Consider the following 24176-nt stretch of genomic DNA (forward strand, 5'->3'; position numbering starts at 1 on the left):
TAATAAACCAAGTTAGAGAAGTTAATGAGCCCAAGGTTACTTAGGTAATAAGTGGCACAACCGTGATTTGAATCTAAGTAGCTGTCTACCTGTCTCTAAGTAGCTGTCTACCTGTCTCTAAGTAGCTGTCTATCTGTCTCTTACTCCCTTCCATTCTTTAATCCTGTACTTTGTTCTCTCTCCTGCTCCTTTGGTGACACCCCTGGCTAAAGAAGTTGCTGATTCTATCTGGAAGGTACACCATATTTTTAAGACAAGTTATTAACAGTTGTAGAGAAGCAATGCTGACAGACAAACTTTCTAAATAAATGGCTATTTTTTCAAAGATGTAAAAAGCTGATATTTTGATTACTGTTTGTTGATATTTAAATCCATATACTGTCTTACTTGGAGTCATTCCAAGTCCTAAATAGAGTAACTTAAAATATCACATCCTAAGATACTGGGGAAATTGCACCACAGTAAAAATATCTATAGACAAAAATAAAACTATACCAGAGAAAAAAAATACTATTGGGGCTACCAACTTAGAATTTATCAGAGAAAAAGAACAAGCAGAGGTATAATAGACAAATGATTGGGTTGCAATTTTTATACATTTCTTTGTGTATATACATGTGTATATGCTTACACCTGGACTAAATCAGGGCATTGTGAACATTCAGGGGATGAGAAGACATGTCTTCCCGACATTTTTTAAAAAAATAATTAAAAATCAGGAGTCACACACAATCTCTTTTGAAAAGAAAAAGTTACCCAAACTCTTGGGAAAGTTAAGCACATTCATGTGGCCCACAGATCATCATTACTGCAAAACAATCCTGACATCTGGAATTCCTTCTTGTTTTGTTTGAGAAAAAATGATTTCAAATGAACAGAAGTTTTTATTTTCATTTAAAAAATCTGTTTAAAATTGCATAATTTATGGTCCAGTGGAAACACCTCCTGCTCTTTAACATATTCTCATTAAGTAGATATTACGGAGGTATATTTTATTGGCTTCAAAAGACATTTCACCATTTATTTGCTTCAAATGCCCTTTAAATATCAACAAAGAGCCTTTAAATCCCTGGAATTTAGCTTGAAACTATAAATTACACAAGGAAAGACAGGAGAGAAAGTGTTAACCTATGCATGTCTTGTCAAAATAGGACTTCAAGATTTAACTGCAAGTGTTTCTAAATTTTAGCAGAAACTATGGAGAAAGAACAGACTCCCTACCTGGCCTCATGTTATAATCACCTGTACTTGGGCATCACCCTTACCACCCCTAGAGGGATTCTCATTCAACTGGTCTGGAGTGGAGCCCAGGAAATTGTATGGTTTAAAACCTCCTCAGGTGATAATACACAGCTGATGTTAGAACTTCTGAAATAAGATCTAGTCTATGCATGTTAAATGTCAAACAAAATGAAATATGGAGAGTAATTTATTCCACCTGCCAAATAGTTGGGACAGACACATCTTTAAAAATTACTAAAAAGAAGAAAAATCTATAAAAGAAAGAGTCTAGATTACAGGAGAAAGAGAATAATTCAAAATTGTCTCTAATAATTGTCCTGTCTACTTTTCATCACTTTTAATGAATAAATGTTTTCATAATTGCCAGTATTTACAAATAATGCCCTTGAAATACCAAAAAAAATCACATTCTTCCTAGATTCTGGCCTAAGTGATTCATATTCAACTCCATTTCCATGAGGACCAACCAATAAGGTATTCATATTACCACTGTATGCATAAAGCTCTATGTCATGGCTCTGTATATGGAGAGGAAGCAAAAGCTGTGAGGTAGAGAAAGGATAGAGAGTAGAAAGTAAGGATGGCATTTAGAAGAGAGAGAAGCAGATGTAGGAAGTAGTTGAGTCAAGTTAACAGTGAAGCACCTTAGCAGATCCATGAATAACTACAGCTGAGGTCCTTACAGTCTCTTTATCCAGAACAACCTCCAGCGTAGGCTCCTCATGAAGTCTGGATCTTGACTTTTTCCTGCTCCTGTACATATGTATCCTTATTTGTTGCTCTTCTTACTCCTATTCCCATCCTCCACCCTCTCTTCCATTACTAGACTTAACTCAGCCAAAGTAGAATGAAACTTCACTGCTTACTACCCCTAGTTACTGCCTACCTCTGTGAGATCAGTCTCCCTAAGTCCCTTCTAATATTCTTCATTGGTCTCATAATTAACTATAAAGAAACAGTCCAACCCCTTAGCCTGACATCCAGTATCCACCATGATCTTGTCCTAAGTCTACTTTTCTGACTATCTCTCAATCCAAGTCTAGAGCTATTCTGCACTCAAGCCCATCAGGTCTCCCAGATACACCAGTTACTTCTTACTTCTTAGGTTCCTTTGTTCTTGTTTCCCATTTGCCATGTGCCTAGAGTCCCCATCCTTATTTTCACACTCTCCCTGGTTGAGATGAATTTATGCCTGCACCATCAGGTTGTGTGTGGTTGTACATATGTAGGAATGCACAAGCACACGTGTGGCTATGAATGTGTATATATACATAAGGGTGAATAAACTCCTGGTGGCCAGTGTTGATAGCACAACATCACACAAGAAGTTTCCTTTTGTAGCTGGTTCTGACACCACCACTCCCTTACAAATCCTCCAGCTTCTGCTCAACTTGGATAAGAATATCAGAAACTCTGAACCAGAGATCCTCATAAGTGACCTGTCCTTGACAACATTGAATATTGAGAGATGAATAGCAGTTTTTATAATCCAAAAAAGACTTTGGAAAATTTTAACAGCAGATGGAAACTGTACATGTGTTGGATGAAGGAGTGGGTAATGGAGAAGGAATGGACATCCTTAAGACCAGACAACATGAGGTGCTTTCTATTCCCTTAAGGTTATACTGTGATGGTTAATTTTATGAATCAACTTGACTGGGTCACAGAGTGCCCAGACATTTGACCAAGCATTATTCTGAGTGTGTCTTTGAGGGTATTTCTGGATGAGATGAATGTTTGAATTGATAGACTGAGTAAAGCAGATTGCTCTTCCTAATGTGGGTGAGCCTCACCTAATCAACTGAAGGTCTGAATAGAATAAAAAGGCTAAATAAGAGAGAATGCCCAGTTTATTACAAAAAAAAAAAAAAAAAAGAGAGGGAGACCTCTATCCTGACTGAGTGCTTGAGCTAGGACATCAGTCTCTTCCTGCATTCAGAGTTGAACTGAAACATTGGCTTTTCTTGGGAAGCCTTCTGGCTTTCAGACAGGAACTACATGTTGGCTCTCCTGGGTCTCCAGATTGCCAACTGCAGATCTTGGGACTTGTCAGCCTCCATAATCAGATGAGCCAATTCCTTATAATAAACCTCTTTATCTATTGATAGATAAATAGATTTATATGTATCTTACAGATACTAGAACAATGACAACACTAAAACTATGTAGGTATATGTATTAGCCAGTTAGGATTCCAATTGGAATATTGGTTCTGTTTCTCTGGAGAACCCTGGCTAATACATATACATACATGGTTTTGGTGTTGTCATTGTTCTAGTACATGTAAGATCAAGGTACAGATGGCTATTGTGTTATCTTCTCTCAATAATAATTCCCAACTCTGACTCCATGCCTGACTTTCTTAAAGATCCCTGGGAAAGAGAACTGGCAGAGTTTAGAAATTCTAGAATCACATAACCTAACAAGAAGAGTAGAATTTCTTTGCATGTATGTTGAATTTCTAAGTTGACTTACAAATTGGTATGGTGGTAATCACAGCATACAATGTAGATATCCTTCAGCTTAAAAGCAGATGTTTATCCAATAGTCCTGGGACCAATTATTTGTGTGTCTGATTACAGAGACCTGATGAGCTGGTGAGGTCTGGTGTTATCATGTCTCTTTTTATTCTCGTTGAGATTGTCCTTTTGAACTTAGTTCCTGCATCTGGTTTCTTCAGACCAATTTGGAAAAATTAAATTGAAAACTCAATGTTCACCAAGGCTGCCAATCGCTGACTGATGGAATACATTCAATCCTGGAGTGAAGCTTACAAATTCCAACGATCTAAAGCTCTGTAGTACAATGGCCCTGAGGCAATCTGACTCTTTCAATAAAGGCCAACCTTATGTTTCCCTTAAAAAAAAAGATTATATGGATATTCTATAACTAGGTCACTGAGTAAGGGTGACTTGCCATCTGATATACCTTGATAAGAGATGTAGCAAATGGTTCTGCTTGGTGTTTTCTTTTTTTTTTTTTTAATGTACCGTTGTTTTTTTTTTTTTGGCTGTGTTGGGTCTTCATTGTTACACACAGGCTTTCTCTGGATGAGACGAGCAGGGGTTACTCTTCGTTGCGGTGCACATGCTTCTCATCGTGGTGGCTTCTCTTGTTGCGCAGCATGGGCTCTAGGCATGCAGGCTTCAGTGGTTGTGACACGGGGGCTCAGTAGTTTGTGCTCGCGGGCTCTGGAGTGCAGGCTCAGTAGTTGTGGTGCATGGGCTTTGTTGCTCCCTGGCATGTGGGATCTTGCCAGACCAGGTACGAACCGTGTCCCCTGCACTGGCAGGCGGCTTCTTGACCACTGCACCACCAGGGAAGTCCCTCCGTGCTTTATGAATTGCCTGCAATTGTAATTCTCACAGAGAAGCAGGTGACAGTTTCCTGTAGTAAGAATTTCAGGGCTCTGGCTAGCCCACAGTTGTATCTCACCGGGATGAGTAGCACAGGGCTCTGGCCATGTGTTCTTCATGTCCTCTACTTAGCTAGTCAAACCCAAGCTGACCAATTGCAGCATCCATCTCTCATCCCCGATTGTAGACTGCCCTCCAAAGATTCAGGCTTCTGAAAGAAATCCAGATCCTCTTCTCCCTGCTCTTTGTCAACAACCCCAAATTCTGCCCTGGTCTCACATCTAGCCTTCCCCAGCCCTCCCAGCATTACAACCATATGGCTGCTCCCAACCTGATGCACTTAGAAAAAGTGAAAGATTAAAGACCAGATTGTGCGAAGCCTGATGAATGAATAATTTGGAGTGTTTGTTTCCACGATTCAGTTTTTTTTCCACTGAAAAGCCAGAAACTTCCAAGACTCAGTGTCAGAAAATAAAGGGAGGGGGCAAGAAAAACAGTCTTTACCTCCTGAAACATGTATGGAATTTACTCATACAAATTCCGGGCAGTCTGACCACACATACAACTACTTAGATTTATAGTTCTACCTCTCAAAATTGGACAATTTGCTTCAAGGACAAGAGTCAGCTAGACAGAACTTTTGAAGATGAAAGAAAAGATCCTAGTGTATGTCAATGATTAAATTGTGTCAATGCAGTATTTTTTGGTTGCAAAAATAAAATCAGCTCAAATGTATATATAAACAAAATAATACATTTCAATCACAGTGAAAAAAAAGATTATATAAATTCTGATTTTATGTTAACTCATATGCGTTGGTATAAACTGCCCTTATGAAATTCTTGCCTCCTTATTTCTAGTCAGCCACTGGGTTCTGATACTTTGCTTTCTTTTGAATTCCCACTGCCATTAATTATCATCTCTGCAGCCATCACTTAATACCTAGATCATCGCTGTAATTCAGCCTCTAGTCTTTTCTAACTCTAATGTCATCGGTACAACACTGGTTGATTTTCTTAAATATCCATTTTATATTACTCTTCAAATAAAATAATTCCAATGGCCTCATATAACTCTATGAACTAATGTCAATTTTTCTATCTTATTACCAAACTTCTCCAATGTTGTTCTTCATATTAATTTCCAGTGTATACATTCCCTCTACTCAGGCCAGTTTGAAGGATGGCTAGGAGTTAGGAGAAGGGAGAAGAAAGGGACTCTAGGGGACAGAGGAGTAAGTGAAAATAATATGGATGGTTGAGAAGCTTGAGTATGATTAGAATGTTGAATTCAAGTTGGGAGGGGGTTTCTTGAGAGAGGGAGCAAGAGTGACAGAAGATAAAGCTGGTAAGGTAGGCAAGAATTAAATCAATATTGACATGATAAGAGTGTTTGCATTATATTATGAAGTCACTGGGAACAGCATGGAAGAATTCTAGGACCCTGTGTACTTTAGAAAGATAACACGTGAGTTTTGTTGAGAACAGCTTAAAGGCAGAAAGATTAGTTTAGAGACAGATGGAAAAGAAAAAGGAGGACAGAACATCCTACATTCATTCCTCATTCATTCATTGAGGAATGAAGGTAGGATAAAGAGAGGGAGGGCCATAAACCCACCAAGGATGTACACTCATCTTCTTAGCCCTTAGCCTCGTGTTAGTTGGCACTTCATACATATTTGCTAAACAGAATGGACATGTTATATATCCCCTCTGACTACTCCAGACTTTGTCCTCTTTTTCCTAATTTTCTAGTTTCACCACAGGATATTAGAATATACAGTATTTTGCACTGTGTTGTTCATTATTGGTTCACAAGTCTAAGGGTGTCATAGTCAATAATGAACAAAAAACCATGGGATCATGAAGTCATACTGACTTAGGTTCAAATATTGAGTTCCATCCTTTAAGAACTTTGCAAACTTGGGTTAAGTTATTTATAACTGGCTCCCAGTTTCTTCATTTCAAAATTGGAGATAATGATGCCTGCCTTATAGGGTTGTTATAGTGATTCAAAGTGATTGGATAAGTGCACAGCACGGAGCTTGGTACATGACACTCACTAATGTTTTTCTTTATTGGATAAGTGCACAGCACGGAGCATGGTACATGACACTCACTAATGTTTTTCTTTATCTCTTCTACCTTCCCGCCTTCTGTCCCCAGTTATGTGGCTATTTTATTCAATAAAGAGTATTGATTGTGCCTTTGAATACTTTGATTTTTTTTTTTTTTTGTCATAACAGTGAAAATAACAGAGCCTGAGAGGTTTCTACTCTGGGGTGATTTCAGACCAGATTTCTAGCCTGTTTCTCTTGCTAATTACCCAGGTTCCTTTAAATCACTCTATACTGACTTAATTAGGAGGCTCTGCCTATGATAGAGAACATCTCTGCCTTGGGAAAACTGCAATAGTCAGGGAGAAATTGTTCCCAATTTGCACAGCAAGCCAGTCGTGGGGATAGTTAATTTCTAAGCCACTGACTTCCAGGCTAAAATACACTTTCTACATTTTGACCCCATAGCCTCTCTCTCTTCTAACCATTTTCCTCAAGTAAAACATTGTGAAATCAACACAGAAATGAGATGAGAATTACAGCTGCAATAGCTGAGGTTTATGCACACTTACTTGGTATTGTTCTAAGATCTTCATGTGTAACTTTTGATCTAATCTCAAAGCAACCTTGATTTTACAGCAGAGGAAACAGGCACAGAGAAGTTACCTTGCTGAAGGTCACATGGCTAGTAAGTGGTGAAACTAGGATTTGAGCCCAGGCATTCTGGGACCAGAGCCTTCTGCTTTAACATTGTATTCATCTCCCTCTTGGCCATTCCAGCACCATGAATCAGCTTTGTTTCATTGGAATTTGGGGAATACTTTGAAATATTGAATTATTATTATTGGAAGTAATAAACTAAATTATTATTATTATAGTAAATATTTGATCTTATGGCTTATTTTGAAAGGCAAATAAGAATAAGAGTTTCTAGACATTGTAATTTTTTCTCTTATCTTTATTACCCTCTGGGACCTCATAATGGCATTCCCTGATTAATTCCAACGTAAGTAATGCAGTTGTATTAAGTAACTTATGAAATGAGAGAGACACGTGGAGGAATTAGTACCTGGTAAGTGTGATGCTCAAATGACTTTAATAATAAATCAAAATTATTTAATAAGTAAATTCTTTCTCAAAAATCAGACAAACACCTGCCATTCAAATACCTTCTATTATCCTCTGGTTACCCATGACACTTTCACCCTGGGCCATCTCTCCTGTACGTCTTCTCTTCCCCACCATCAAAACTTGCTTGTCCTAAGTACCATTTTCCTAAGGCTTTATGAGACTAGTGAATATGCTAGGTGATTTTAGGCTACGGTGTTCCTATATGTCAACACCTCAAAGCGCCCTGATCACTCCCACTCTGTATTCCAACTAATTTGTATTTTAAAAAGGAACTTCTGGAAACATACTCTTTTTATCCTAAATGAAGAACTCTATTGAGGCTGATGGAGCTGCTATTTGGGTGCATCTGGGTTCCAATTTAAAGCTCCAAATTAGGTCAGTTTAAATATGGGATTCCCTTAGCATTCAGAGACCTAGCAACCCAATTATCCTTTCCCTGGGGAGAAGGGTGTGTCCTCCAGGTGGGAGGTGCTATGTCCTTTTCAGACGCTAACAGAATTCGAGTGTAAGGCAGCCAAGTCATTCAGGACAATTACTTTGTATTTTCAGAGGTGACGCCACTGTGTTCCTGGCCTGTGCCTGTGCATATTTCCTCTGTGACCTGGGCCTGGCAGTCTCTCTTTGTTCACAAGAGAGGTCTTCTTTAACTGCATCTCCGGCTGTGTCAGTCCCTGAATCTGAACGTAACAGGGAGAGTGGCACTCAGAGTGAAGGGAATATTTCCTCATAATCGTGGAGGTCCTATTAATCTCTCTCTCAGAGTCTGAATAGAGAATCAGGATGAATTAGAAATGCTGTCCTTTGGGAGGTGGTATAATGGAAAGGGCCTGCCTGAGGGATGGAGTCCTGCACATGGGTTCTTACCCTAATAAAAAGTGTCTTTTATCCCTGGGGCACTCATATAGCTTTTTCTCTATCAAAGGACCTCAACGTTTCCTTTTAACTCCAAGACTCAGTGCTTCTCAGTGTTCCATTTTTATTCTGTTTGCAGGGTCTATGTGCCAGACTCCTGGAGTTCACTCTTGTTTCTACCACTGATTCACTGTGTGATCTTGGGCAATTTGTCTCATGTCTCTGAGACATCACCTCTTTCCTGGAAAAATGGAATTGCACCAGTACCAATTCCAGGAGATTCCAGAGGATTAAATGAGTTAATCTATGTGTCTGGCATACGGCAGGAGCTATATAAGGATATAAGAGCTATTATTAATATCATTGTTATCATTATCATACAGTGTCCATTGGCTGGTAGTAAATGCCTGAATTGTGAGGCCGTGTTAGGGCTCTTCAGGAAAGAGGATTGGAAAGAGGGTTCCTAAGGGGGGCATTTGTATGTGCCAACAGAGTTTTCTCCTCCGTGGTATCAGATTCTGCTTTTTGACTTCCACTGCAAGTAAGCACAGGTTTTAGGCTAAGCCAATTCATGCAGAAGGCCCCAGCTGAGCCCCAGCTGAGCACGAAATATAAACCTAATAGACAAGCTGGATAGAAGGCTACTACAGATGGGTTAATAGAAGTGAAAATCAATTGCGTTTATACCTAATGCCCTGCCAGTGCTCTGTCAGTTTTTTAGGAGATGTTATAGAATCTTCCCTTCTTTGTTTCCTTCACTATCTTAGTTACAGCATCTGCACTGGTTTAAATCTTTTTAGGGTTGTTTTCTTCTGGGACCTGCATGGGACTTGTTCTCCTCTCAGCTTCCATCTGGATCCTTATATCCTTCCTTCACAGTTTCATCAAACCTCTTAATTCATCAACAAATCAGTTAATGCCCAGGACAGTAGTTGAAGGCTCCCTACGTAGTCTGCACTATTGCTACATAAATGGAGCTAAGCTTATAAACTCTAGGTGAGAGCATCATTCAGTGATGAATAATGACAATTACCTTGAAGAAACTAGGATTACTAAATTGACTATGAAGAAATTTGGCATTAAAAAAATCTAAATTCTTCTGTATAAAATGCTCTGTAAACTAGAATATTCTATAGAAATACGGTATCATGGTAGTTAATTTTGCTCTGTAAATCTAGTGTTAAGTCTACTGGGCATCCCAAAACAATGGTCATTTTTTAACTCCTAGAGGAAGAGAAGACATTGCTATGTCCTTGAAAGAGGGATTTTGATAGAATTGCAAACCGGTTTGCTGGCTTAGTCATTCCTTCTGGCCAAATTGTCATATGCTAATTCTCTTTAGCCACATTACTGACTGGGGCAGAACCCTGTACATAACCTTGCAAACTAGAGAGAGTTATCCTAATCCTTATTATTACTTTCCTCTTAATATTAGCACGAACTGAGTCTTATTGGAATAAGCAAATCCGGAAAATGTTTTCTGTATGATCAGTAATACCTACATATATAAAGTTCTACGTATATATCCGAATAAGGAAAAAACAAGCTTTAAAAGAAAATCAAATCTGAGAGCTTAAGATACCGGTATATTTTAGTCAAGACAACTATTTTTACAAAGATAAATATTTTAATTTTTCATTTGGATCCATCAAAAATATTCATCACAAAATTCTAATTTATTAAAATAAAAATTTGAAATAGTTTTTAATGCTGATAACCTAGTTGGGTTAGGTTTGATGGAATAAAGTGATAAATCAGCTTTTCTGATCGAATCAGCAACAAATTAAATATTTGTTAATTACTGCCTGGATTTTACTTTATTAGGCCAAGGAGCAGATGGGATTTAGATTTCTAATACAGAATGTCACTGTAGTCGTGCTGTTCGTTTTCTAGATGCTTTCCCTGGGGGAGTTTGGACTGTTACGACTGCACTTTAGAAGAGCCTGGTTACTGTTTCCATGAATAAGATAAAATGGTGTTTATCCTCTGTGGATCAATACCATCTTGTTTGAACTTATTGAGTCATTTAGAGACACATAAGGTAATGAAAACCATTGTGCAATGGTACCCAGCGTACTACCCATACTGCCCAGGTTTCTGTAGGACGACAGTATTTTAAAAGATAGTTATTGAAACGGATTTTTAATATCAACTGGCTGTGTGATGAAATGAACACACACTGTGACAGGGTGTCTTGTGGGTTTCAGTGAAAAAATTATTTTTTTTAGAATAAAAGAGAATGATAAGTTGTCTTATTTTCTGAATAAATGGAATGGGGTTTCACTTTGTGACTCACAAAAAAACTTCATTGTTTACATACAGCTTTTCATTTAAATGATAGTAGCATTGTTTTGACAAAGAGGAGCTAATAGGTAAGTTTGGAAAGTTTTAGGAAACTTTTCTGGAGGTTTTTACCAACAGGGAAACGGAAAGGGAAAAGAGTTTTGCTGAATTCCTCCTGTGTACCAGGGACTGTGCTTAACTATTTTGCTTTATCATCTCATTTAATCTTTACTAAATTCTGCAGGACAGATTTTGCCCCCATTTTACCTTTGAGGATTCCGAGATTTAGGGAAGCTGAATATCATGCCCAGGGTCACAAACCTAGGGAGTTTGTGAACAAGCAGTCCAACCCAGCTTTGTCAGGAGAAAAGTCCAGTGTTCTGTCTATAATTAATTTGGAAAGTCTCTAAGATAAGCATGGACCTGTTTGACGAAAGATGGTTAGACTCTAAAGTACCTAAGAGGTTTTCAGTCATGATGATTTCAATAGTGATGGTTTCAGTCAATTCTGGTTGTTATGAATGCTGAACACGGGCTATAAAAATGATTTGTTCTGTCTTAATCTGTAGTCTGAGGAATACCATTTCTGAGAGATGTTAATAAATGTTACTGAAAGAAGATGTTCTGTTGTAAATTAAGCTTAGGAAACAGAACATTGCTTACTCTCCTAGATATTCAAGATGAATGAATGTATTTACACACAGAGTAAATCTCCAGTCATTGTGAGGACGGTCTCATGGTTCTATGCTTGGGCTCTGGAGTCAGACCACTTGGCTGGGGAACTTGGCTCTGCCACCTCCTAACTGGGTGATGTTCAGCCCATTAGGTAACTTACTTGTGCCTCAGTTTTCTCATTTTGGAAAATGTTATAATAGTATCTACCTTATCTGACTCTTCTAAGAATAACTTGAGATAAACTCATGGAAAGCACTTAGAAGTGCACTTGGCAATATGCATAATAAATGTCTGTTATTATTATTATTCAAAATACTCATGTAGTAACAAGACCTGCTTTAACTTGTCCAACCACCATTTCCTCAACTTACTTGACAATAGAATCCCTCTTTTTGAGCCACATATATTAATTCCCACTGAATACAGTGTAGGAAATGCTATATTTGAAAAGACACAAAAGCAACTTGGTATTAGCCCAATTGGAAATAATAACCAAATATTCAGTGTTTTCATATCCACTATGTCATTTTATGTTTGCCCATAACAACTAATTTCTTTTTTCTCAACAACTATCTTTCTCCTTCCCTTACACTTGATAAATAATAAATTGAAACAGTAAAATGTGAGAACTATCTCAAATGGGCAGTATCAATACTATTCCAGAAAATATTGCCCTTAAAAATGAACCTGTAAGTCATTTGTCTATTACCTGTATTTAGCAGGGAAAGCCCTCAGTGTTTTGACAAGTTAGTGATTTCACTTTTATTTCCAGACCTATGCTCCTACTGTATGCATCTCAGCATATATTAATAAAAAAGAATGTTTCAGACCAGACCGCCACATCTTTGATGATCTTAAATTGTATACAACTAGAGTTAAATTTGCTAATGCACGTTTTGCAGAACACTAATCCTGCACAATGCACAAATGATGGTGTGTTAGTCATCTTCTTGGAGATACACAATACACATCTCAGAAGTCCCATCGTAAAGAAACTTGTTTGGGAACCCATTCTCCTTGGAACTTACTTTGGTAATTATAGAACAAAACTATTTCAATCAGAGTATTTAAGAGATTTCTAGGAGGAATGGGATATTCCTGGTAAGTGCCCTGATTGATTTCTTTTTTTAGGTAAGATACCATCATAGTCTGATTGTGAATCATCTTGTTGGAGTGAACAAAATGATCATGTGAAATATATCCACTGCAGCACAGTTGCCCAAACCATCCTGAAAGGAAAAGATCTAATAATTAGCCATCTCAAGGTTGAGATTTAATATACTCAAACCAATCATTGTCCATGACTGTGTGTGTGTGTGTGTGTGTGTGTGTGTGTGTGTGTGTGTGTGTTTGGTGGTGGTGCAGGATAAAGGAGGAGAGGAAAGAAGATAATTGAATATATGAAGTCTAAAGTATGGTAGAAATTATGACCTATACAGAGAACTCAGAATCTGTCAGTGACGTTAATACTATTTCTCTTGTTAATTATACTTTTACATTTCCTGGGATCTGAGGACCAGGACAGGCAGTCAACCACAACTCTCCCAGCTGTCTGGCTATTGCTAAATACATTTCTCAGAAACATTAGCCTTACTCTTATACCCAAAGTGATAAATCTACAATTTTTTTAACCCTCAGAAATTGATTAAATCAAGGAGCAAAAACAGCTGCCATCTCATTTTGAGATTATATGATCATTCTAATTTTCTTTTGTTTTCAGGTGGCTTCATTAGTATAAAAACAAACTAGAAAAATCTCTGAATTCAGCTCTATAGTGGAAGAGGGTAAAAACTGTTTTCACTGCATTCCCACTGATCCACACCGCACAGTTTTACACAGTTGAGATAGAAAAAGCAAAACACATGGACAATACCTGAGTGATTTCAGAGATCCCCACCCGGAAAAGGTTTCCTTGATTATGGCGAATTCAACGTGTCACTCTGGGTATGCTCTAATCATCATATCAAACTCCAAAGGTTCAGTGGCTTTAGGCTTGGTTTACAATTCCTGGATGTTAAACTTTAACTCACCCTGTCTCTTGCATCCATGCAGCCCTTTGACCAGATAATTGGGTCACTACAACCCAAGCAGAATCTACAAAATTACTGTTGTCATTTGTTTACCATATTAAAATGAATTTTGCATTAAAAATCATTAACGTGAATATTATTTTGATGCCGTTTTAAGTGATATATTTTAAAAGTAGAACTCACTGCAATTTGGGTAACTAAGCTTTTCTTTATATTGGCTCCCTTGTTTTCTGCTATGCCAAAATGATATTAACCCTATGGTAATTTAGGAGAATGTTTCCTTTTTTTTCCCCTCCACACTTCCTATGTCACTGTATTACATGGAATAAAGTGTGGAGTTTTAGGTCAGGTATGTAGATAAATGCAGGCTTACCAAAATAAAACACAAAAAGCATTTATATAACCAAATAAATAGGGTCAGATCAGGTTGGGGAAAGCATGCTTCTTTTTATACAGGCTGCTCATTCAGATTTTAAGAGGGAGCCATAATAATCAGTCATGTACTGAGGTTATATGAGAGCCAAAGTTATTGTTCATTACTTGTTCATTTCTTGAAGAATAGGAAAATGTTATTTCCAAAGATATAAACTCTACATTCTCAGTTCTCTGAGAAGAGCTCCTGTCTATAGAGGAAATTTCTAAGGGTCATAAAGCCCACTTTAAAAAAAAAAAAGAACTAAAACTCTCCTAATTTTGAGCAAATTGTAAGGGTTTATAAACTACAGGTCCCCGCGCTAAAATTAGAGGGCACACTTGGTTTCAGTTCTAATAAGAGGAATCTGATTTTCTAGGAACCAACTATTAACAGAAGTACTTGTTCATTCTGTGCTTTCTTTTTTTTTTTTTTAAACAAACAATCATTCCATAATATGGACATAGAGGAAGATAAGTCGACTACGCACATCTGGGAAAATAAAGTATACTGTCAGAATGCTAGTTCTGCCCACAGTTTTCAGTTCTCAAACACAAGGAAGCCTTGATTTACCTAAGTTTTTTCCAAAGCAAGGTCTACAAGGTTTAACAAAAACACTCCCAGAACAATTGTTTTGCCCTGGAATTTTGCCCCTGGAGTGAGACCTGAGGGAAGCATCATGCCCCTCCCAGCTAGACAGCTCTCTGAGGGACGCATCCCTCTACAACCTCCTTGGGAGTGGACACCCCTCACCAAGCAGTTTTATTGGTTTTCCTAGTGAAAGCTCAATCTGGGCTCATATGGTTCCCCAATGTGTGGGGAATTCTTTCATTGAGTTCACCTGGTCCTGCAGAGAACTGTTGATATTGTAAGATTGTCAGTTTTGGGAGGATTATTGTTGGTTGTTTGGTATGATAGATGCCTGGATGGTGAGAAGTAGAGACGAAGCAAAAAAAAAAAAAAAAAAAAAAAAAAGCCAGGGTTTTGAGGGTATCTAATGGAACAGCAAAATATGATGGTAAAAGAAGGCATTATGTTAACTGGTTATTTTAAAATATATCGGTTTCCTATTTGAGCTGTCCTGGCATTTAACAGGGCAGGATTATAATCACGTTAAACCAAAATGTTTGGAAATAAGTTAAATAGCCCTTAGATCTGACAATTCAGGTAAGATAATTCATATATTACTCATAAGAGCCAAAGGCAGTAATGAATTCGATGATATTGTTAAGATATTGCTGGAAAGCTTTTTCCTTTTTATTTTCTAAGCCATATTTGTTGCAATGATAGGGATGTGCTGATCAGCAATAAAAAGAAAAATAGTGGATCAGCCTCTGTCTTTCCTAAGGTTACTTACTTAGGGAGGCAATCTGTGGCCTTGGGACAAAGAGAAACCAAATGATCAGAAAGAGATCAAGTTCATGACCTTGATCTCATCAGTCTAATCAAGGGAAATAATTGTAGCTAGAATGGCAAGGCTTGCTTTTACTTTGTAAAACTAGACCTAGGTTAGTCCTCCTGGGGCTTCATTATCCTAGGAGAGACAAAGCAATAGTCAAATAAACTGTTATACAGTGTTAACAAGGAAAAAATTCGGTTTAAATAGTGGTTGGTAAATATTGTTTCATTTGTTTATTCTTCAGTTACCTGAGGACTTACTATCTGCTAAGTGTAGATGGGTAATTATTTAAAATGAGAGTTGAATTTATAAGTAGGGTGTAAAATCAATACACTGGGTCATATCCAACATACTAAAACCAGAATAGAATAGAAAATATCAAGCGAATTGCTTCTAGAAAGGGTATATAGTGCTCCTGAAACTTTTGTTTCAGTTACATGTATGTGTATGTGTGTACTGGTTATGATGTAAATTTTATTTTATTGTGGAGCACAATTTTAAACGCTCACAAAATATTGTTAGTCTTTAGGTATTCCATGGTTAACCAACCAGATACAGGGTATATGCGTTAAGCCAGTTCCCCCCTGCAGTGACTAACTTAGTTATAAGTATTATGAGGGAAAAGTACAGGATGCTAAGCAGAGCATAAAACACAGGGATCTACAATTATACTTCAAAAACAAACTCATAGAAAGAGAGAACAGATTTGTGTTATTAGTGGTGGGGGTGGGTAAATTGGAGGAAGGCAGTCAAAAGGTACAGATTTCCAGTTACAGATAAGTACTAGGGATGGAATGTACAACATGTTAAATATAATTAACACTGCTGTATGTTATATATGAAAGTCGTTAAGCGAGTGAATCCTGAGTTGTCATCGCGAGAAATTTTCTATTTAATTTTGTATCTATATGAGATGATGAATATACACTGATATCACTTATTGTGATAATCATGTTAAAAAAAGAAACAAACAGAAACAACAACAACACAGGAACCTAACCTAGTGTGGGACTGTGTGGGAGTGAGGAAAGGCTTCCAGAACACCAGATATTTAAACTGAGACCCGAGGGGTGTGTGAGTGGGAGGGTGGGCATTCGAGTAGGTGGAAATAGCTCATGTGGACGCCCTGAGTTTGAATGAGTTTGAACTGGTAGAAAGCCAGTTGTGAGCGGCAAGACGGAGAAAGTGGCAGAAAGTGGCCCCTAGAGGGCCATGCATGTGGTGATACAGATTTCCAACATTATCCTGGGGCACCATGGGTAGTCACTGAAGGGTTCTAAGAAGGTGAGTCATATGATCTATTTGTGTATATTTTGGGTGTAGAGTTGAGAATAAATTGTCATGAGATGACATTGTCTGCCCCTCTCCTTATTTTAAAAATTGAGGAATAATTGATATATGATATATTAGTTTATCTTTTTTAAGATCAAAATATGCTTGTTTTAGAATTATTTTATTCATGTATATGTTCAAATAAGAGTTAGTGGTTTGGATTTGAGGGAGGCAAAGCATCTAACAGACTAGATGGTGGTGAAGATTAGGGTGGTGGCATTGGAGTGAGAAAGAATGGAATTGGAGGAAGAGGTTTACAAAATGGATCATAGTAACTGCTCATTAAATGGTATTTTAACTAATCTTGCTTTTAATATTGGACTGACTTTGCCACCTAGCAGAGCTGGCATACTTAGGCAAAATTCATTGATAGTTGCTGGCTTAGGTAAAATGAAAGCTTTAAAAAACTTAAACTATAATTCAAAGCCAAAGTGTAAGAAATTTCCTTCCCAGCCATGATCCTCCCTCTCCTATCTCAATAAAAGATTTCTTCAGCGTTTTCATTTTCTTAGGAATTCAAATTTCACTTTGGATGTTTGATGGGTGGGTGGGTGTTATTTACTTCCCTAGAAGGGAACATTCTAGATAATGAAAGGGCCGTGTTGGACACGTTACCTAGGGCACAAGCCTAATTCTCTTTCCTTCTCTATTATGTAGAAAGAGCTTTGAGCCTGGAGCTGGTACCTGAGGAATCCAGGGCTAATGCTATCACTCAAGAGCTGCTTGACCCTGAGCAAATGTCTGCCCCTTCTCTGAGTCTGTGTCGCTGCCTTTAATGAGGCAAACCTCTACCTGCCTTATCTACCTCACTGATTATTGAGATGGTCAAAGTATATGTGAAAATGATTTGAAAATAGTAGAGTACCACAGACTACAGAGTAGAATGATTGCAGAGCAAATGAAATCTACATCCTCAAGGCTATGTCAATGCAACTTCTTGTTTTAATTTAACTGTGAAATAAGGTCTTCTAGGATTTTAAGCCTGCTCTTTTAGAGATTCATAACATTTCAACCTTAAAGCCTGATGCTATTCTTAATGCCTGCTAGACTTTGGAAGAAAGCAGAGTTTGATTCAGGGGGTTAGAATCCATCTGTTCTTTAATGCCACATCCCAGGATTTTAGACTTTTGACAAGTTATTGGTTTTGTAACTAGAGCCATCTAGTGTTGAACTGATTAAAACACACACACACATACACACACACCCACACACACCTACCCACCCCTCTCTTTGCTTTGTGCTTTAGGAAATTGCATTTGGTTCTCCTGACATACTTGAACAGTATTTTCCATATCACATAGGATTAAATGAGTACTTGAGAATTTATCTAAAGTGTAGGCTAGATCTAACAATCATAGCAGCAAGCAGGAGGCTACCCTGGCCCTGTCCTTTAAACATGAATTGAGTATCTCCCACTTTTTAATCCTTGCTCCTTTCCATAGTCATTCCTGTGTTGAAATGAATGTTATTGAAATTATAGTTTACAAAGATCATATTGCTTTTTTAAAGCAATATTATTTAGTTCAACCCCAAAGCAAAAGCAAATATGGATTTTTTGGTAAAAGAACAGTTTTAGAACAAGAAATCCAGTTGGTAATCTGGTGTTTTCCTTTATTGATATTAGAAAATACTGATCATTGGGTTTTTTGGGGGTTTTTTGATCATTGGGTTTTTAATCTGCCTAATGTGCTGTGCTCTATTTTCTTTACTATAAAGAAAATAATTCCCAGAGAAAAATTGCTTCTAAGCTCTTAGATAACTTCTTGAGAGGAATTTATTATATAATCTCTCTCCTAATGATCATGACATTACCTATTTCCTTGAGTTAATTTTACTAAGTTTTGACAAAAAAGATCTTCTTTTCAAAAGGTAGGAGACATTCTGGGGGATGCAAAGTTAAAACGCATATACACATGTGTATGTGCACACAGCTCATACACACAAACACACACACGTCCCAGACAAGATAATTATGGCATAATCATATATTTTTTCCTTCTTTCATCAAATGTACCGCTCCTTATGACCAATTGATACACTAAATTCTTCAGGTTCACAAAGCATCTGAGAAGTAATCGATGGCAACTTGGGCAGCATCTTGAATTTTTTTCCAGTAAAACTAGATCTGGCTAATTTAGCAAATCTAGGTTTTCCACATCCAAGTAGAAAAACATTTATCGATGAACCAGAAAGGACATTTTTTTCTGATTTTCTTAAATACTAGAATAACATTGGGGTTAAGAATAACAGAAATGGATTAATAAAATGCTAATTATTTGCATTAATACATTTTCAAATGGTAAAAGAAAGCTGAAATGAATGGCAAGCTGGTTAGGAAGAGAACGTTAACTTTTCAAACATAACTGAAGCTGCTGCTCAATGGGCCTAATTCCTAATTTGTGTTCATTGTGGTTTATACAAAATGGAAACTTACATTTCAAATGCACTTTGTAGTTTCCAAAACACTTCTAATGTGTCTTCTCAAAAACCATATAAGATTAGGAGGCGGTAGAGTAAAATGTTTAATAGCATGGGTTTTGCAGTCCAGTTGCTTGGGTTGTCATCTCAGTTAACCACAGTAGCTATCTACCCTCAGGTAAGTCTTCTAACCTCTCAGAGCCTCTATTTTCACATCTGGTAATAGGGATCATGGTAAAACCTACCTCAGAGCTCCTATGAGACTCAAAGGAGAGAAGGCATGGAAAGAGCTTAGTCCAAAGCCAAATTCGTAGCATATATTTACCTATTAATTTTATATTAGTTTTAAAAGGAGCCTTCAGGGTTAACCGTCCTCCTTCCATTATACCAGTGAACAGAAAACTGTGATTCCATGTGGTCTCAAATGTACTGCTCTGAAAACTGGTGTTTCCTGTCAGATGGTCCGAGGTCATCCGCATGGTCTGGTGAACACCATGCATTTACAATGTGGAGTAAACAGTGTACGTGCGCTTTGAGAATCATAGATCACTGTAGGAATTAAGATATTATATGTATGTGTGTTTTATCTTCATAGCAACTCTGGGGAACGATTAAGGCAGGAGGGCAATTTCCTCTGTTTTGAAGAAGAAAAGATGAGATAATAAGAGGTTAAATGTTTTGTGCAAAGTAGTGTTATACCAGGAAACAGTGTAGGGGTGGAGCAAAGCATACAGGCTTTTGCCGTTTACTCACTGAGTGGCCTTAGAAAGTCTCCTAATGTCTTTGAACATTAATTTTTTCTCATATGTAAAATAGGATTGGTAATATCTAATTTATAATATTTTGTTAGAATTAAATGAGCTTTGTGTTTGTACTATGGCTGGCACATGGTAAATTCCTGTCTCAGCTCAGGGTCTCGTTCTACCACATCGTAATCCATCCAGATTAGGATTCTTATCCTGGTTCTCCCACTAACAAATCGGTATTTTTATTTAGACTGCTTGAGGAGCCTTCTGCTTCCTGAATCTAAAGTTCTAAGTCTTTCATCACTTCTATAAAATTCTTGATCATCATTTCTTCAAATGTTGCCCCTGAACCAGTTCTCTCTAATCTTTCTCTTTATAGCTATGATTAGATATATTTTGGTAATTTCTTCAAATACACATTTCTGTTCATTAATTTCCTTCTCAACACTGTGTAATCTTATGTTTAATTCATCTTAATGTATCCACTGAGTTTTTAAACTTCGCCAAACACATATATACATATGTACGTGTGTGTATGTATATATATATATATATATATGCACATATACATATGTATATGTGCATATATATATCTTAGAAGTTCTATTTTTTTAACAGAGCTGTGCATTATTTTTCTTTGTTTTCAGTTCCATCTTTTATTTTGTGAATCACGATAAACACATTCATTTATAGTCTGTATATGATTACAGTTCTATCTATGAAGCGATTCATGTCCAGTTCTTTTTGTTGTTTTTGTTAACTCTCTTTTAAGATGTCTTATGTCCTTGTAGTTTTGTCATTTTTAGATTGTCATATTTAATATATAAGTTATTTAATAGAGAGGTTATATTTCATATGTGCTTTTATACGTAGGAATTCTGGACCGCCTGAGTTTGCCAAGGGGGTTGTATCCCTCCAGAGAGATTTTGCATTTGCTTCCTCTGGGCGACACTTTTCTAAATTAATTTTTTAGCTTGCTATTTATGATACTATACAATACATATATATACACACGTACACACACGCATATACAGACACAAATCATCTGTGTGTGTCTGTGTGTGTACCTTAAAACCTGCGTAAGGATATATTAGGTTATAAACATTAGAGAAATTTTATCTCATTTAGATCTAAGATTGAGACAGACAAATTCCATTTTAATTTTCCTTTGCCAGTGGGCAAATATCTTCCAGTCTACATTTCGTTTTGGATGGCGTGGTTACATTCAAGAGTCCTGGCTTTATGAAGGGGCTCAGTACCAATGCTGATGCTATGCTTATTTCAGGTCCAAGGTCCCCACCTGGTTGCAAGGATCCACTCCACTTGGTTACTAATAATCAGGTTCTGACAATTTTTTGTTTTCTTATTTTTATGCATTTATATGAGTGTGTTATATTCTATCCACATTTCTAGGTCTTTTAGTGGAAATTACATATATTTGAATTAGGTTTGGATTCATATAATAGGAAACCCAAAATAGCAGTGATTTAAAGAAGATAGAAGTTTATTTCTTATGTAAAATAAGTCCAAAGGAGGCAGTGAAAGCTGGCAGGGTAGCTATAAGATTTTCTTAGGGACCTGGGCTCCTTCCTGCCCTCAGCTATGATGTAACTCTCATCTTCACACACCTGGATCCTGATCCAAAGGAACATTATTTATTTATTTATTGGCTGCATTGGGTCTTCATTGCTGTGCACGCAGGCTTTCTCTAGTTGCAACGAGTGGGGGCTACTCTTTGTTGCAGTGCATGGGCTTCTCATTGTGGTGGCTTCTCTTGTTGCGGAGCACGGGCTCTAGGCACACGGGCTTCAGTAGTTGTGGCACGCAGGCTCAGTAGTTTTGGCGCATGGGCTTAGTCGTCCAGCGGCATGTGGGATCTTCCCGGACCAGGGCTCAAACCCATGTCCCTTCATTGGCAGGCAGATTCTTAACCACTGCGCCACCAGGGAAGTCCCAAGCTGGTCATCACTTCTAAAATCCAGAATGCAGGGTACAGAAAGGAGTTTAGAATACATACTTCCTCTCTTTAGGGAAATTCTCCCCCAAATCCCACTCAACATTTCTGCTTACATCTTATCGGCCAAAACTTGGTCAAATGGCCTCATCTAGATCCTAGTTGGAGGAATTACTCTTTCAAGGCCATCCCAAATAAGAACAGGGTTCTTTTACTATGAAGGCAGAATTGAGGTAAGCAACTAGTCTTTTCCATCACAAGAAGTTTTTCAAGAAGTCTAGTCTACAGGATTACACCTAAAGGAACAATGTTCATTGAACATCTGGATCATGCTTGATATGGGGGTTATTGGAGCCAGCAGGCATGGTATCTGTTCTCATGGGGCTTTTGTCTAGAGGGATATATTGTCATATAACTTAATAACTATGGAAACAATTTCATGTCTCTGAATCTGTTTCCTCACTTGAAAATTTACATCCAATTAGGAGCTTTTGTGGTGACTAATTTTATGTGTCAACGTGGCTAGGGTATAGTACCCAAATATTTGGTGAAACATTATTTTAGATGTTTCTGTGGAGGTATTCTTTAGATGAGATTAACATTCAAATCAGTAGACTTTGAATAAAGCAGATAACCCTCCATAATGTGGGTAAGCCTAATTCAATCAGTTGGAGCTTTAAGAGGAAAAGACCTTTCCCAAGGTAGATGGAATTCTGTCAGCAGATTGCCTTTGGGATTGAAATGCAACTGTTCCCTGGGTCTCCAGCCTGCTAGCCTACACTGCAGATTTTGGACTTGCCAAACTTCCAGGACTGAATTACATAAGCCAATACCTTAAATTCTGTCTATCTGTCTCTCTCTCTCTGTGGATACACACACACACAGACACACACACACAGACACACACAGACACACACAGACATAGTCACTTGCCAGAGGCAGGCTACTATTAAAACCTACCTTAGAAATTTGATAATTATCAAATTATAAAATTAGGAATGAAAAATCAAGGTCAATAAGCATTTGAGGAAAGGCAGATCTGTGTTACATAAGCAACAAATTCAGAACATAGCATGTCCAAGAATTATTATCTTCAGATATTTGATAGGAATTAGCATTTACTAAAAAAAAAAATAGGCTACTATAAAAAAGAAATCTTGGGCAACTAAGAATGCTCACTTCAGTATTATTGGAATTTCAACAATAAGAGTATATTTAGGTATTATTATTATTATTATTATTATTTTTTTTCTTTTTGCGGTATGCGGGCCTCTCACTGTTGTGGCCTCTCCCGTTGCGGAGCACAGGCTCCGGATGCGCAGGCCCAGCGGCCATGGCTCACGGGCCCAGCCGCTCCGCGGCATATGGGATCCTCCCAGACCGGGGCACGAACCCGTATCCCCTGCATCGGCAGGCGGACTCTCAACCACTGCGCCACCAGGGAGGCCCTAGGTATTATTTTTAATACTAATTATTTTAAAAGTGAAATCTGTATACTACTGTTGTAAAGAGTATGCTAAATTGGTTGGTAAGGAGATGCTTAGTAGAACTGAATTTGACATGTTGGAATGTCGTTGGGTCAAGAAAAGAGAAGCCTGAGAGGGTTCACTTTAAATTTTGTTCCCATCTTAGGAATCGCAGTTACTCTGTAAAGAAGGCTTTGAAGAGGGATGTTGCCTTCACCAGCTGGTTTATCATCCACACCCTTTAAGCACTGACTTCCATTCTTTTTCTGTCATTGAGGAAATTGAGACCCAGAAAGAAGTGACCTCTGCAAGGCTGGCAAAAGGTTTAGTTTAGTGTAGAACATCAAGACCTAGGATAAGCAACTCCCAAACTTGAAACCCAACTTTAAAACTTTGTTCTAAGTTAGAGTTAGGAGGTCAGTTCTGGGATTCACTAGCTGGCATGGCTGAGTAGTAATGCCTGGTGAGATGGTGCGGTGATGAAGCATTCAGGCTCTCAAGCTTGATTTCCTGCTTTATTTACTTTGTAGCTCCCCCACTCACTACCTGTGAAATCTTGGTAAAATTATTTAAATTCTTGGTGCTTAGTTTCCTTCCATTTAAAATGGGGTATTTGGGGGATTAATTACTATAATTATGTAAAGTGCTTAACCCATTGTCAGGCATACTCTAAGGATTCAGTGGATATTAGCTATAGGTTATTGAAGTAAAACATGAGTTCCTATGATATCATGAGTTCACCATCCAAAAAGATTTCCTAATAAAGGAGAAAGGTGAGAGTTCCTTTATATTGTTATTTGACAGAAATATGAGAGAAAGTAGAA

General features: G+C 37.7%; 1 protein-coding gene across 2 annotated transcripts in view; it reads right to left on the reverse strand.

Annotated features, from left to right (window-relative positions):
• Window positions 1-13549, reverse strand: part of A1CF (APOBEC1 complementation factor) — an 84772-nt gene extending 71223 nt beyond the window's left edge. For both annotated transcript variants that reach the window (XM_081250110.1, XM_081250109.1), the window contains exon 1: window positions 13469-13549. The gene's annotated coding sequence lies outside the window, so the exon portion shown is untranslated. The remainder of the gene's footprint in view (window positions 1-13468) is intronic.
• Between the last annotated feature and the right edge of the window lie 10627 nt (window positions 13550-24176).

Source organism: Mesoplodon bidens (assembly GCF_964165515.1).
Source record: "Mesoplodon bidens genome assembly, chromosome: 1".
NCBI classification, from domain to species: domain Eukaryota; kingdom Metazoa; phylum Chordata; class Mammalia; order Artiodactyla; family Ziphiidae; genus Mesoplodon; species Mesoplodon bidens.